The 13,005-nt window shown below is 42.5% G+C and overlaps 1 protein-coding gene and 1 long non-coding RNA gene across 4 annotated transcripts in view; one reads left to right on the forward strand and one right to left on the reverse strand.

Annotated features, from left to right (window-relative positions):
- Positions 1-13,005, forward strand: part of LOC139755502 (uncharacterized) — a 1,033,757-nt gene that overhangs the window by 84,859 nt on the left and 935,893 nt on the right. Inside the window, exon 2 of the long non-coding RNA XR_011714114.1 lies at positions 11,634-11,684. This is a non-coding gene — a long non-coding RNA (uncharacterized lncRNA). The remainder of the gene's footprint in view (positions 1-11,633; positions 11,685-13,005) is intronic.
- Positions 1-13,005, reverse strand: part of LOC139755501 (zwei Ig domain protein zig-8-like) — a 181,206-nt gene that overhangs the window by 13,875 nt on the left and 154,326 nt on the right. The gene's annotated exons all lie outside the window — the stretch shown is intronic.

The following is a 13,005-nucleotide window of genomic DNA, read 5'->3' on the forward strand; positions in this document are numbered from 1 at the left end:
TCTGGTGCCCCTCAGATCCTGCCTTTGATATAAAGGAACCTTCAAATTAATGTGGGGCTGGTAGTTCATCTGTTCTAAATAAGTGCACTGAACATATGGGTGAAAGACTTTATAACGTTTTCATGTGTCAGTACATGTTGTAGAGTTGAACTGATGTCGCAGGAGTGACCTGTCTCGAATCAGAGCGACAAGCTCTCCACCTGGATGCCAGTGGGTGACCTTAGACTCTTGGGACCAGAAAGGCGACAGATCATGATCACAGTAAACGTAGTCGGATTTTTGTTTTCTTTTATTCGTTGTCGTGTAGCGGTTTGCACTCACTGGATTGTTTAGATGATCTGGGGTTCGATCGCAAGCATATATATATATATATATATATATATATATATATATATATATATATATATATATATATATCAGAAAGGATCACAATTTTGCGCATGATCAAGTATATTCCTATGAGTCCACGGGGAAAACCAAGTGCACTTTAATGTAATAATCACATCATCAGGACAGACATAAGTCAATTCATATACAACGAAGAGACGTAGCTAGGACGCCATATGGTAAACATGCGATTGTCCAAGACAGACAACGAGCGTATCATAAACTTACTATGTGGAAAAGAAGGTGAATTGTTTACAAATTTTATCAACAATAAAGTTATCCAATTTGTATGAGCCCACGGGGAAAATTAAACACGATAAGCTCCCAAGTGCACTTTCGTGTAATAATTACATCATCAAGGGAGATACAAGAATGAAATATAACAGTCGGTTGATACACAACGAAGAGACGTAACTAGGACGCCATTTGGTAAACAAGTGACTACATGAATGGAAGCCGGGTGCGTCCAAGAGTGGCAATAATCGTATCATAAACTTATTATGGGACAGGAAGGGGAACTGTTTATAGATTTTATCAACAATAAACCTATTCAATTTGTATAGACCTTCACTAATGTTAAGGTTACAATTCTTTGTGTATTTGATACTAGAAGATTCAATGATATTTCTCGTGGCACTGGAGTTAGAGTTAATAAGCGAGATGGCATTACTCCAGTCAATACAATAATCGTGATTTTTAACATGATTAAACAAGGCATTCGACTCTTGTCCTGTTCTTATACGTGAGTCAGTGGTCCGCAGTGCCAACCACTATACCCTGGACACCAGCAGTGTAGGATAAATCACTAGATCCATGCCCTCAGACGAAGCTTTACTTCTTCCCAACATGATAATTCTTCTAAAGAAGATAATAGAAATTGCCTTGACGACGCTGCGTCTTGGTCCGGGGGAATAATCTCTTCCTGGAAGCTATATGATAATGAGCCACCCGCCTCCAGGGAAGTTGTAATCCTGGAAATATACCATTATGGTTTCGAAGATGAAAAGCCAAAGCATGCTGGGAGCAGCTCCTCTGATTACTGGTTACCTTAATGAGGCCATTCAGGTGGGGTAATATGCACCCAGAGGGTACTGCACCGGAATATCATGAGAAACTTAACTGAAAATGTAAACAATACACTTTATCACACACACACACACACACACACACACACACACACACACACACACATATATATATTTTCCCTGGGGATAGGGGATTAAGAATGCTTCCCACATATTCCCTGCGTGTCGTAGAAGGCGACTAAAAGGGGAGGGAGCGGGGGGCTGGAAATCCTCCCAAGAAGGAACAGAGGGGGGCCAGGTGAGGATATCCCACAAAGGCCCAGTCCGCTGTTCTTAACGCTACCTCGCTAACGCGGGAAATGGCGAATAGTTTAAAAAAGAAAGAAAATATATATATATATATATATATATATATATATATATATATATATATATATATACTATTCGAAATTTCCCGCGTTAGCGAGGTAGCGTTAAGAACAGAGGACTGAGCCTTTGAGGGAATATCCTCACTTGGCCCTCTTCTTTGTTCCTTCTTTTGGAAAATTGAAAACGAGAGGGGAGGATTTCCAGCCCCCCTGTCCCTGCCCTTTAGTCGCCTTGTACGACACGCAGGGAATATGTGGGAAGTATTCTTTCTCCCCTATCCCCCTGTATATATATATATATATATATATATATATATATATATATATATATATATATATATATATATGGTATTGCAGTGGAATTTATCAAAAAAGGGGGTGACTGTATTGTTGACTGGTTGGTAAGGTTATTTAATGTATGTATGACTCATGGTGAGGTGCCTGAGGATTAGCGGAATGCGTGCAAAGTGCCATTGTACAAAGGCAAAGGGGATAAGAGTGAGTGCTCAAATTACAGAGGTATAAGTTTGTTGAGTATTCCTGGTAAATTATATGGGAGGGTATTGATTGAGAGGGTGAAGGCATGTACAGAGCATCAGATTGGGGAAGAGCAGTGTGGTTTCAGAAGTGGTAGAGGATGTGTGGATCAGGTGTTTGCTTTGAAGAATGTATGTGAGAAATACTTAGAAAAGCAAATGGATTTGTATGTAGCATTTATGGATCTGGAGAAGGCATATGATAGAGTTGATAGAGATGCTCTGTGGAAGGTATTAAGAATATATGGTGTGGGAGGCAAGTTGTTAGAAGCAGTGAAAAGGTTTTATCGAGGATGTAAGGCATGTGTACGTGTAGGAAGAGAGGAAAGTGATTGGTTCTCAGTGAATGTAGGTTTGCGGCAGGGGTGTGTGATGTCTCCATGGTTGTTTAATTTGTTTATGGATGGGGTTGTTAGGGAGGTAAATGCAAGAGTTTTGGAAAGAGGGGCAAGTATGAAGTCTGTTGGGGATGAGAGAGCTTGGGAAGTGAGTCAGTTGTTGTTCGCTGATGATACAGCGCTGGTGGCTGATTCATGTGAGAAACTGCAGAAGCTGGTGACAGAGTTTGGTAAAGTGTGTGGAAGAAGAAAGTTAAGAGTAAATGTGAATAAGAGCAAGGTTATTAGGTACAGTAGGGTTGAGGGCCAAGTCAATTGGGAGGTGAGTTTGAATGGAGAAAAACTGGAGGAAGTGAAGTGTTTTAGATATCTGGGAGTGGATCTGGCAGCGGATGGAACCATGGAAGCGGAAGTGGATCATAGGGTGGGGGAGGGGGCGAAAATTCTGGGGGCCTTGAAGAATGTGTGGAAGTCGAGAACATTATCTCGGAAAGCAAAAATGGGTATGTTTGAAGGAATAGTGGTTCCAACAATGTTGTATGGTTGCGAGGCGTGGGCTATGGATAGAGTTGTGCGCAGGAGGATGGATGTGCTGGAAATGAGATGTTTGAGGACAATGTGTGGTGTGAAGTGGTTTGATCGAGTGAGTAACGTAAGGGTAAGAGAGATGTGTGGAAATAAAAAGAGCGTGGTTGAGAGAGCAGAAGAGGGTGTTTTGAAGTGGTTTGGGCACATGGAGAGAATGAGTGAGGAAAGATTGACCAAGAGGATATATGTGTCGGAGGTGGAGGGAACGAGGAGAAGAGGGAGACCAAATTGGAGGTGGAAAGATGGAGTGAAAAAGATTTTGTGTGATCGGGGCCTGAACATACAGGAGGGTGAAAGGAGGGCAAGAAATAGAGTGAATTGGAGCGATGTGGTATACCGGGGTTGACGTGCTGTCAGTGGATTGAATGAAGGCATGTGAAGCGTCTGGGGTAAACCATGGAAAGCTGTGTAGGTATGTATATTTGCGTGTGTGGACGTATGTATATACATGTGTATGGGGGGGGGGTGGGCCATTTCTTTCGTCTGTTTCCTTGCGCTACCTCGCAAACGCGGGAGACAGCGACAAAGTATAATAATAATAAAAAAAAAATATATATATATGTATATAGTCTTTTCATGTCCAGCCATGAAATGACTACAGTTAATTGCTTATCTCGACTGGAGGCGCATCGACTGTGTTAAGGTCATTAGAAGACCGACAGCCTCATATTCGAACCACCAATTAAACTAGAACACTTTCCTCTATCGTGTCTGCACTTACCTCTCTCTCTCTCTCTCTCTCTCCTGACTCTATTCATACGTCACCCAGACCGTCTTCCAGTCCATAAGATGGTCGTGTTAGTCACGGTGTATCATGCGTGTTATTAATGCTGTTTGTTCGTCACGCATATCAGAACACCTGCTTTTTGTACATCAGAACGTATGATGTCTACTTACAGATCAGTCTAAACCATATCACCACTACTCTAGCTACTGTTCTCTGTGGCTCGGGTTCATTCCTAGGGTGCGCCGCGGTGGGAGAAATTTTTTAGACTTCCTTTCCAGCATCTAGTTCCCTGAACAGCGAGGGGCTGTCTACTCACTCGGCACTGTTGTTTTCACCAGAGAGGTTGTCTCGGTGTTGGACAGATTTTCTTCGTACGAGAGGGTGATGGCAGTGTACTCTGTCAGAATAATGACTGTTTTCACTGATTTGCGTTGCTCTTAAGGGTTCAAAAGACTTTTGTCGACTTCTTTCTACATTCATTGATGCCTTGAGGGAACCTTAGTTTCGTAACTGTCTCTTTGATGTACTGACACACGTTATCTACATGTTCCTGACTGCATGTTTTGTGTGTATTTAAGAAGAAATCTACCAAATGACATTTAGAGAATGAGCAAATGCGGCCTTTCTTCGTCTGTTCCTGGCGCTACTTCGCTCACACGGGAAACTGCTTAGAAGTTCTACTACAACGAAGTAAACTCTCGTAGTCTTCTCATCCTCTTTCTTCCCCCATTACTCCTGGCTCCAGACATCCTCAGTACCGACCAGCCAACCATTTTCCATTTCCTTTACATTCACATTTCTCCTCCACAGTCAACTGATACAGGAAATCAACACCTTACGTTATGTCATTTTGGTTAACATTTTACGAATGTGAAATGCTTTTCTTTCAGCATTTGTCTCTTGTAAAGGCATTTTATATTTTCGGGAGTAAACTTGGTAGCTGTCACAGCGCTACGCCATTATTATATATTGCAATGCAGTTGTTATGCTTAATTGTATACGCGCTTCTGTTGCTTATCAAATTCTTTTAAATCAATTGGTTCAAATATTTTTTTTTTGTATTATGTAGCTCGTTGAAGCATTGCACTTAGTCAAACAAGGATGAGGTGATGCGCCAGGTTCTGTAATGACAACGTGTCCCAAGCGTTTATAATTCTGACATTACTTACGTCATCGTTAATATCAGTCATAGGAAACGCTGGTGATGGTGGACATTAGTGTGGCTTTTCACCGCCAGGCGGAACCCCAGTCTGTGTTGGGGCGTATGGGAGGGTATGCACCCGACTTGAGAACGTAACTGTACATCTTGTTAGATTTTCAGTAAGTTGATCTCCGTCTGATTTGGACATTTCATCGTCTTGTTTTCATCAGTCGTAATTTTAGGCCCCTGATGAATGACTTTGTTCGATAAACTGTTTTATTTTCCAACGACCTGGCTTCCTTGATTATACCCAAGTTAATTAAAATTCTAATTTGTACCCCACAAGTGAGGATACTTAGCCATTCTCTGATGATTTGGTTCCATAGTTTCAGTAATTGTACTTCATACACCTTTGCCAGATATACTGACATCCCAGCCAGCCTCTTATATACGAGAACCTCCCAACCAACCATCTTTTGGTCTATTGATAGAACAGCCCCTCAGTATATAAAAGATTATATACATTCCCACTGTTAAATTTGTAGGAAACCTCAGAGTGTATTTGTATTGCAGTACAAAGTTACGAAAAAGATATATTAGCTACTTTGGCTTAAAAAGAAATGTCTTACTTTGTATTGCTTATCTGTGCATCAACACAGTCTAATGACGTCAAATTAATTCGTGTATTTGATTCTATCTAGGCACCAGACGAAGCTAGTTGGCAATTTAATGTTATTAGTAGGAAAGTGTAATTAGTAAATTCAGTTTTCCACACTGTCAGTAAAAATGATATTTAAATCTTTGCTCTAGCAACCACGATGTTAGCTGGCCAGTGAAGCTTTCCTCCAGCAGCCACGATGTTAGCTGGCCAGTGAAGCTTTCCTCCAGCAGCCACGATGTTAGCTGGCCAGTGAAGCTTTCCTCCAGCAGCCACGATGTTAGCTGGCCAGTGAAGCTTTCCTCCAGCAGCCACGATGTTAGCTGGTCAGAGAACCTTTCCTCCAGCAGCCACGATGTTAGCTGGTCAGAGAAGCTTTCCTCCAGCAACCACGATGTTAGCTGGTCAGTGAAGCTTTCCTCCAGCAACCACGATGTTAGCTGGTCAGTGAAGCTTTCCTCCAGCAACCACGATGTTAGCTGGTCAGTGAAGCTTTCCTCCAGCAACCACGATGTTAGCTGGCCAGTGAAGCTTTCCTCCAGCTGCTGCGGTGCGTAAAACAACGTCAGAAGTCTTATCTCTTGTCACTGCCACAGACCAACATTTTCCATCTGTGACTGGCTGGTGTTTTTCTGATGACCTCCCTGGGAACGTGAGGCCATGAACTCAACCACGTTCTTCGATCTGCCACACAGGACAGAGACTCCTGCCTCTGTCGACGAACTTGTTATCGCCATTTGCACCTCAAGCTGAAGTACATTAAAGTCCACAGTTGAATTCGTGTAAGCCCTTCGCCGTACTCAAACAGTAATGTTCTTTGCATTTCTAAATGTCGAGAAATTTTCAGTAATGTGCCAGTGAATGAGAACCATGGAAAATCGTGTACACCATCCAAATACACCAGCACCCTGGAGATCGCACACGGCCAGCGTGCGAAGTTGACATAAGATGCTTGCCAAAACGAAGTCTCTTTCAGTCGTCCTGATGGCATACTCATCTACAAGGGGAACGCTCTGGATGGGATCCCCAGATTTTACATATGTGATGAGGAGAGTTGCTTCGAGAGGCCGTGACCTTCCACTGACCACCTTGATGTCGCCACGAAGACATCATCTTTGTGAACGTTAAAGAGGATGACCACCGGAAACTCCTACGCAGAGCTCTGTATGAAGCTTCACATTTTTGAAAGTTGCTCATGAGCTGGTTAGTGGTACTCTCACAGGTTAAGGAGAGAGATGTTTTGGAATCGAAAAGGTGTGAACCTAGGTGATCAGAGTTCCTCTACATCATGGCTACAAGAATGATTCAGTAGTGAAGATTCATCACGTCATCCTAGGCAGAAATAGATGCTTTGGAAACGTCATAAACTGAGACAAAATACACAATCACTTGTTGATGCCAGCAGTTATCGGCTGCTAAGGTTAATTCTCATTATCCCTCGGTTAACATTATCTCACAGTAATGAGATCCAACTGAATGTAATGGCACACATATGTAAGCGGGTACAGCAGTAATCTCCTTAGAGATAGAAACTGATACGATATAACAACTACCTGGACTGTGAACATTGTTTACGAATAATCGTATTTAGGCAAAGGTTTACAACAAAGTTCCGGACAACGAAAGACTGTTGGTAGGAAATGTAAAACCTTTAAAAGCAGATGTACAGAGTATCTACGTGACAACATCTAAATGAGAAAGGGATCTGCCCTGATGGCCTCAGAGAAGACACTAGATGATCACAAACTCACAGCTCGCTGCACTCTTACTGTACACTCACAGCTCCCTGCACTCACAGCTCCCTGCACTCTTACCGTACACTCACAGCCCCCTGCACTCACAGCTCCCTGCACTCTTACTGTACACTCACAGCTCCCTGCACTCTTACTGTACACTCACAGCTCCCTGCACTCTTGCTGTACACTCACAGCCCCCTGCCCTCTCGCTGTACACTCACAGTTGTCATATGTCTTTTATTTTTATCTTATTTAAGATAGCCAAATGTCGATCACATGGGCACGAATCGTGGTTGCGACAGTCGGGCACCAGTCAAAGTCAAACTCAGCTGGTCACCCACTCCTCTGAGTTGGTCTATAAAATGGGTACCTAGCTTAGGCTAACGTATACATATGTACAAATATTTATGAGAGAGCCTTCATGACAGCATTCGGTTGCCTGTACCGTCTTTGCTAACAAAATAAAAAACGAATCAAGGTCATCTCATTAATGACATATACTCACTTGATCGCTGTTTCCCGCGTTTCCAACGTAGCGCCAGGAAACCATCAAAGAAAGACACCAACACACGTACACATATAAACTGACACACACACACACACACACACACTAGCTTAAGCCAGGGACTCAATTTATGAACCAGCCCCCAGGGGAGGATGAACAGCTGGATTGGCTGTGGACCGACTGCCGTGAGCAGGATTCCAACCTATGCGAGCTCGACCACGGGTGGCCTGTGAATACTTCATGGTCGGCAACACCAAGATGGTCCTTATCTTCCACTCTCCAACGTTTCCCTGTAGTGTTCGTCTCGTAAGGCTGTCGAATGCTTTCTCTAAATCACTTTATGCCTAAATGTTTGTCCTCACCTTCTAATCCCATTATACATATAAAATATATTCTCTGTAAAAGATAGATTCTCTGTTCTTCTTCACAGCCCAAAACCTTCTGACCTTCTCGCTTTATTCTCTGGTTGCACTCTTAACCTTGTTTCTAGTATTCTTTCGTATATTCTGTTTCTCTGTATATATATATATATATATATATATATATAGGGTTGAGGGTCATTTCAATTGGGAGGTGAGTTTGAATGCAGAAAAACTGGAGGAAGTGAAGTGTTTTAGATATCTGGGAGTGGATCTGGCAGCGGATGGAACCATGGAAGCGGAAGTGGATCATAGGGTGGGGGAGGGGGCGAAAATTCTGGGAGCCTTGAAGAATGTGTGGAAGTCGAGAACATTATCTCGGAAAGCAAAAATGGGTATGTTTGAAGGAATAGTGGTTCCAACAATGTTGTATGGTTGCGAGGCGTGGACTATGGATAGAGTTGTGCGCAGGAGGATGGATGTGTTGGAAATGAGATGTTTGAGGACAATGTGTGGTGTGAGGTGGTTTGATCGAGTAAGTAACGTAAGGGTAAGAGAGATGTGTGGAAATAAAAAGAGCGTGGTTGAGAGAGTAGAAGAGGGTGTTTGGAAATGGTTTGGTCACATGGAGAGAATGAGTGAGGAAAGATTGACCAAGAGGATATATGTGTCGGAGGTGGAGGGAACGAGGAGAAGAGGGAGACCAAATTGGAGGTGGAAAGATGGAGTGAAAAAGATTTTGAGTGATCGGGGCCTGAACATGCAGGAGGGTGAAAGGAGGGCAAAGAATAGAGTGAATTGGAGCGATGTGGTATACCGGGGTTGACGTGCTGTCAGTGGATTGAATCAAGGCATGTGTATGGGGGTGGGTTGGGCCATTTCTTTCGTCTGTTTCCTTGCGCTACCTCGCAAACGCGGGAGACAGCGACAAAGCAAAAAAAAAAAAAAAAAAAAAAAATTATATATATATATATATATATATATATATATATATATATATATATATATATATTTTTTTTTTTTTTTTTTTTTTTTTTCTTGCTTTGTCGCTGTCTCCCGCGTTTGCGAGGTAGCGCAAGGAAACAGACGAAAGAAATGGCCCAACCCACCCCCATACACATGTATATACATACGTCCACACACGTAAATATACATACCTACACAGCTTTCCATGGTTTACCCCAGACGCTTCACATGCCCTGATTCAACCCTCTGACAGCACGTCAACCCCAGTATACCACATCGATCCAATTCACTCTATTCCTTGCCCTCCTTTCACCCTCCTGCATGTTCAGGCCCCGATCACACAAAATCTTTTTCACTCCATCTTTCCACCTCCAATTTGGTCTCCCACTTCTCCTCGTTCCCTCCACCTCCGACACATATATCCTCTTGGTCAATCTTTCCTCACTCATTCTCTCCATGTGCCGAAACCATTTCAAAACACCCTCTTCTGCTCTCTCAACCACGCTCTTTTTATTTCCACACATCTCTCTTACCCTTACGTTACTTACTCGATCAAACCACCTCACACCACACATTGTCCTCAAACATCTCATTTCCAGCACATCCATCCTCCTGGGCACAACTCTATCCATAGCCCACGCCTCGCAACCATACAACATTGTTGGAACCACTATTCCTTCAAACATACCCATTTTTGCTTTCCGAGATAATGTTCTCGACTTCCACACATTCTTCAAGGCTCCCAGAATTTTCGCCCCCTCCCCCACCCTATGATCCACTTCCGCTTCCATGGTTCCATCCGCTGCCAGATCCACTCCCAGATATTTAAAACACTTTACTTCCTCCAGTTTTTCTCCATTCAAACTTACCTCCCAATTGACTTGACCCTCAACCCTACTGTACCTAATAACCTTGCTCTTATTCACATTTACTCTTAACTTTCTTCTTTCACACACTATACCAAACTCAGTCACCAGCTTCTGCAGTTTCTCACATGAATCAGCCACCAGCGCTGTATCATCAGCGAACAACAAGTGACTCACTTCCCAAGCTCTCTCATCCCCAACAGACTTCATACTTGCCCCTCTTTCCAAAACTCTTGCATTCACCTCCCTAACAACCCCATCCATAAACAAATTAAACAACCATATATATATATATATATATATATATATATATATATATATATATATATATATAAAATGTGTGTGTCTGTGTGTGTGTGTGTGTGTGTGTGTGTGTGTGTGTATGTATGTGTAAACGTATGTATTATCCTTTACATACTATGCTTTGGCATTCTGGCCGATCATTTTTATTATGTGTTGCACATATTACTGTTTCCTCTCCCTTCTCCCACTCCATGTCCGGTCCTTCATGCCACAGTGGGTGAGGCGATATATCCAAACAACACCTTCGCCCGGCTTGTGGAGGATTTCACCTGGATATCTTCCCTCGCCTGGAGACCCCATTTTTCTCATCTCCTGGATATATATATATATATATATATATATATATATATATATATATATATATATATATATATATATATATATATATGTATATATATATGTACACGATCAAAATTTCACTGCGGAATTCGTGAGCATATAATTGAAGCCTCTGTGTTGGCGTTGGCCTCATTGTAAATATCAGAGACAACAGTACCTGCAGACGAGCCCTGTGTCTGACGTAGCGATGAGAGCAGGGTATTAACGACGGAGGCAGACGCAGCTGCGTCCCAATCCCAGGTCATGTTAGCGTGTCTTCCCCTCTGTCTCCCACAGACTGTAAAGTCCAGAGTCTCGTAAAATCTTGACTCCTGGAGACATGGGATCGTCCAGGGTACGGCAGGTCCGCATGCCGCCCCTGGGGGTACACATTGCTGTTGAGTTCTGAATTATCAGCCGAGCTGAGAGTTCATGGTCACGTATTGGCTCATGATATACAGTGCGACGGGAATGGATGAAGGCAGCAAGTATGAATATGTACATGTTTATATATATGTATATGTTCTGTGTATGTATATGTATGTATACGTTGAAATGTATACGTGCGTGTATGAACGTTTATGTATATACGTGTGTGTGTGGATGGGTTGGGCCATTCCTCGTCTGTTCTCTTGCGCTACCTCGCTGATGCGGGAGACGGCGATTAAGAATAATGAATATATATATATATATATATATATATATATATATATATATATATATATATATATATATATATATATATATGTATGAATTTAGATAACTTTGTAGACTGTAAGGAAAATTAAGCATCTCATTTCTTTATCTTTCAGAAGGAATGACACCATCTTGTCTGGCAGACACCAGGCGATACCTGCTTCAAGGTCAGTCTCTCATTACAAGCTACTACTACACACACACACACACACACACACACACACACACACACACACACATACACACACACACAACTCTTTAATGCTATAGGTACGATGGTCGACTATTTGTATATTCTGCCTATCTTGAAGGCGGTATACTTGTGAACTTCTTGCGTTATTATCATCTTTATGAAGGTTTCCCCCCCCCCCCCCCCCCACACACACACACACAACCCGGGGCACGGTAGATCTGGCTATCCGATATCATCGGTTCTTCATGGTGGCACAGGAGACACACGTCCTCACACAAGCCTGTGAGGGTATCGTACATGCAGTTGCTCTCTATACACTGAGTTGGTGTGGACACTGTGACACAATAGAGTGATCAACTCGTAGCACCATCATCTTAGAGCCATTTCTTGCTTGTTTTATTTACGTCAGTCAGTCATCCATTTCACATATGAAAGACACTGAGATCATCGATGATATGTAGAATAGAATATAGAATGTTTGAAGTAGGAAGGCAAAATAATTATAGATAGTTTCTGAGAATCGTGTGTTTATTTTTACAAACATGAGTATTGTTTACACTTTTCTCTCTGCTTCATGTTTGTTTCGTCGTTTTCTCTTCCTACCTACCGCTGTTTTTTGTCCACTTGTGTTTCTGCTGTGATATTCACCAGCTTATGAAACCATTATCAGTGTATCATATTCTTGTTTAACCCCCTTTAGATTCGATCTGATACTCTGTAGTCTATAAGTGGATTGAGTTGCTTTTTGTAATATTCTTGTTCTCGCAAATTCATTTATAAGGAAATATTTGAAGTGAAAATTCTTTTAACGTATGGCCTTATCTATGCTATGGAAAGGCATTCCTGTCTCTCCGTCACCTGTCTGTATACACGGCGAGAAAGTTGCTAGACGCACGATGACTAACTCACATATACATCTACCATCAAATCATCCTTTTTCTTGACAAGATAGAAATTGGTGGCTGCTGGTATAAAATACTCTTAGGTAAATATTTCCGTGTTAGAGAGAAAGCTGTGCCGGCAATATGGTAGATACTGAGAAGGGAAATGGTGGGATGAATGATTATACCACTGAACAATGCCATCCACCATTCAAGGTGAGGTCGTCAGAGAGGACGGGAGTGATGGTTGTGAAGGAGGTTGTGGTGGTCAGGTAGGGTGTGGTGGTCAGCGAGGTAAGAAGTGGTGTTGGTGTGGGAAGATGTGGTAGCCAGGGTGAGTGGCAGCCCTACACAGGAGCGAGGAGACGAACGCCCGTAGGTCCCATATCTGACAGTATTTGTGATAGAAGCAGG

The sequence above is a fragment of the Panulirus ornatus genome, chromosome 19 (assembly GCF_036320965.1).
Source record: "Panulirus ornatus isolate Po-2019 chromosome 19, ASM3632096v1, whole genome shotgun sequence".
In the NCBI taxonomy this organism is placed as follows: domain Eukaryota; kingdom Metazoa; phylum Arthropoda; class Malacostraca; order Decapoda; family Palinuridae; genus Panulirus; species Panulirus ornatus.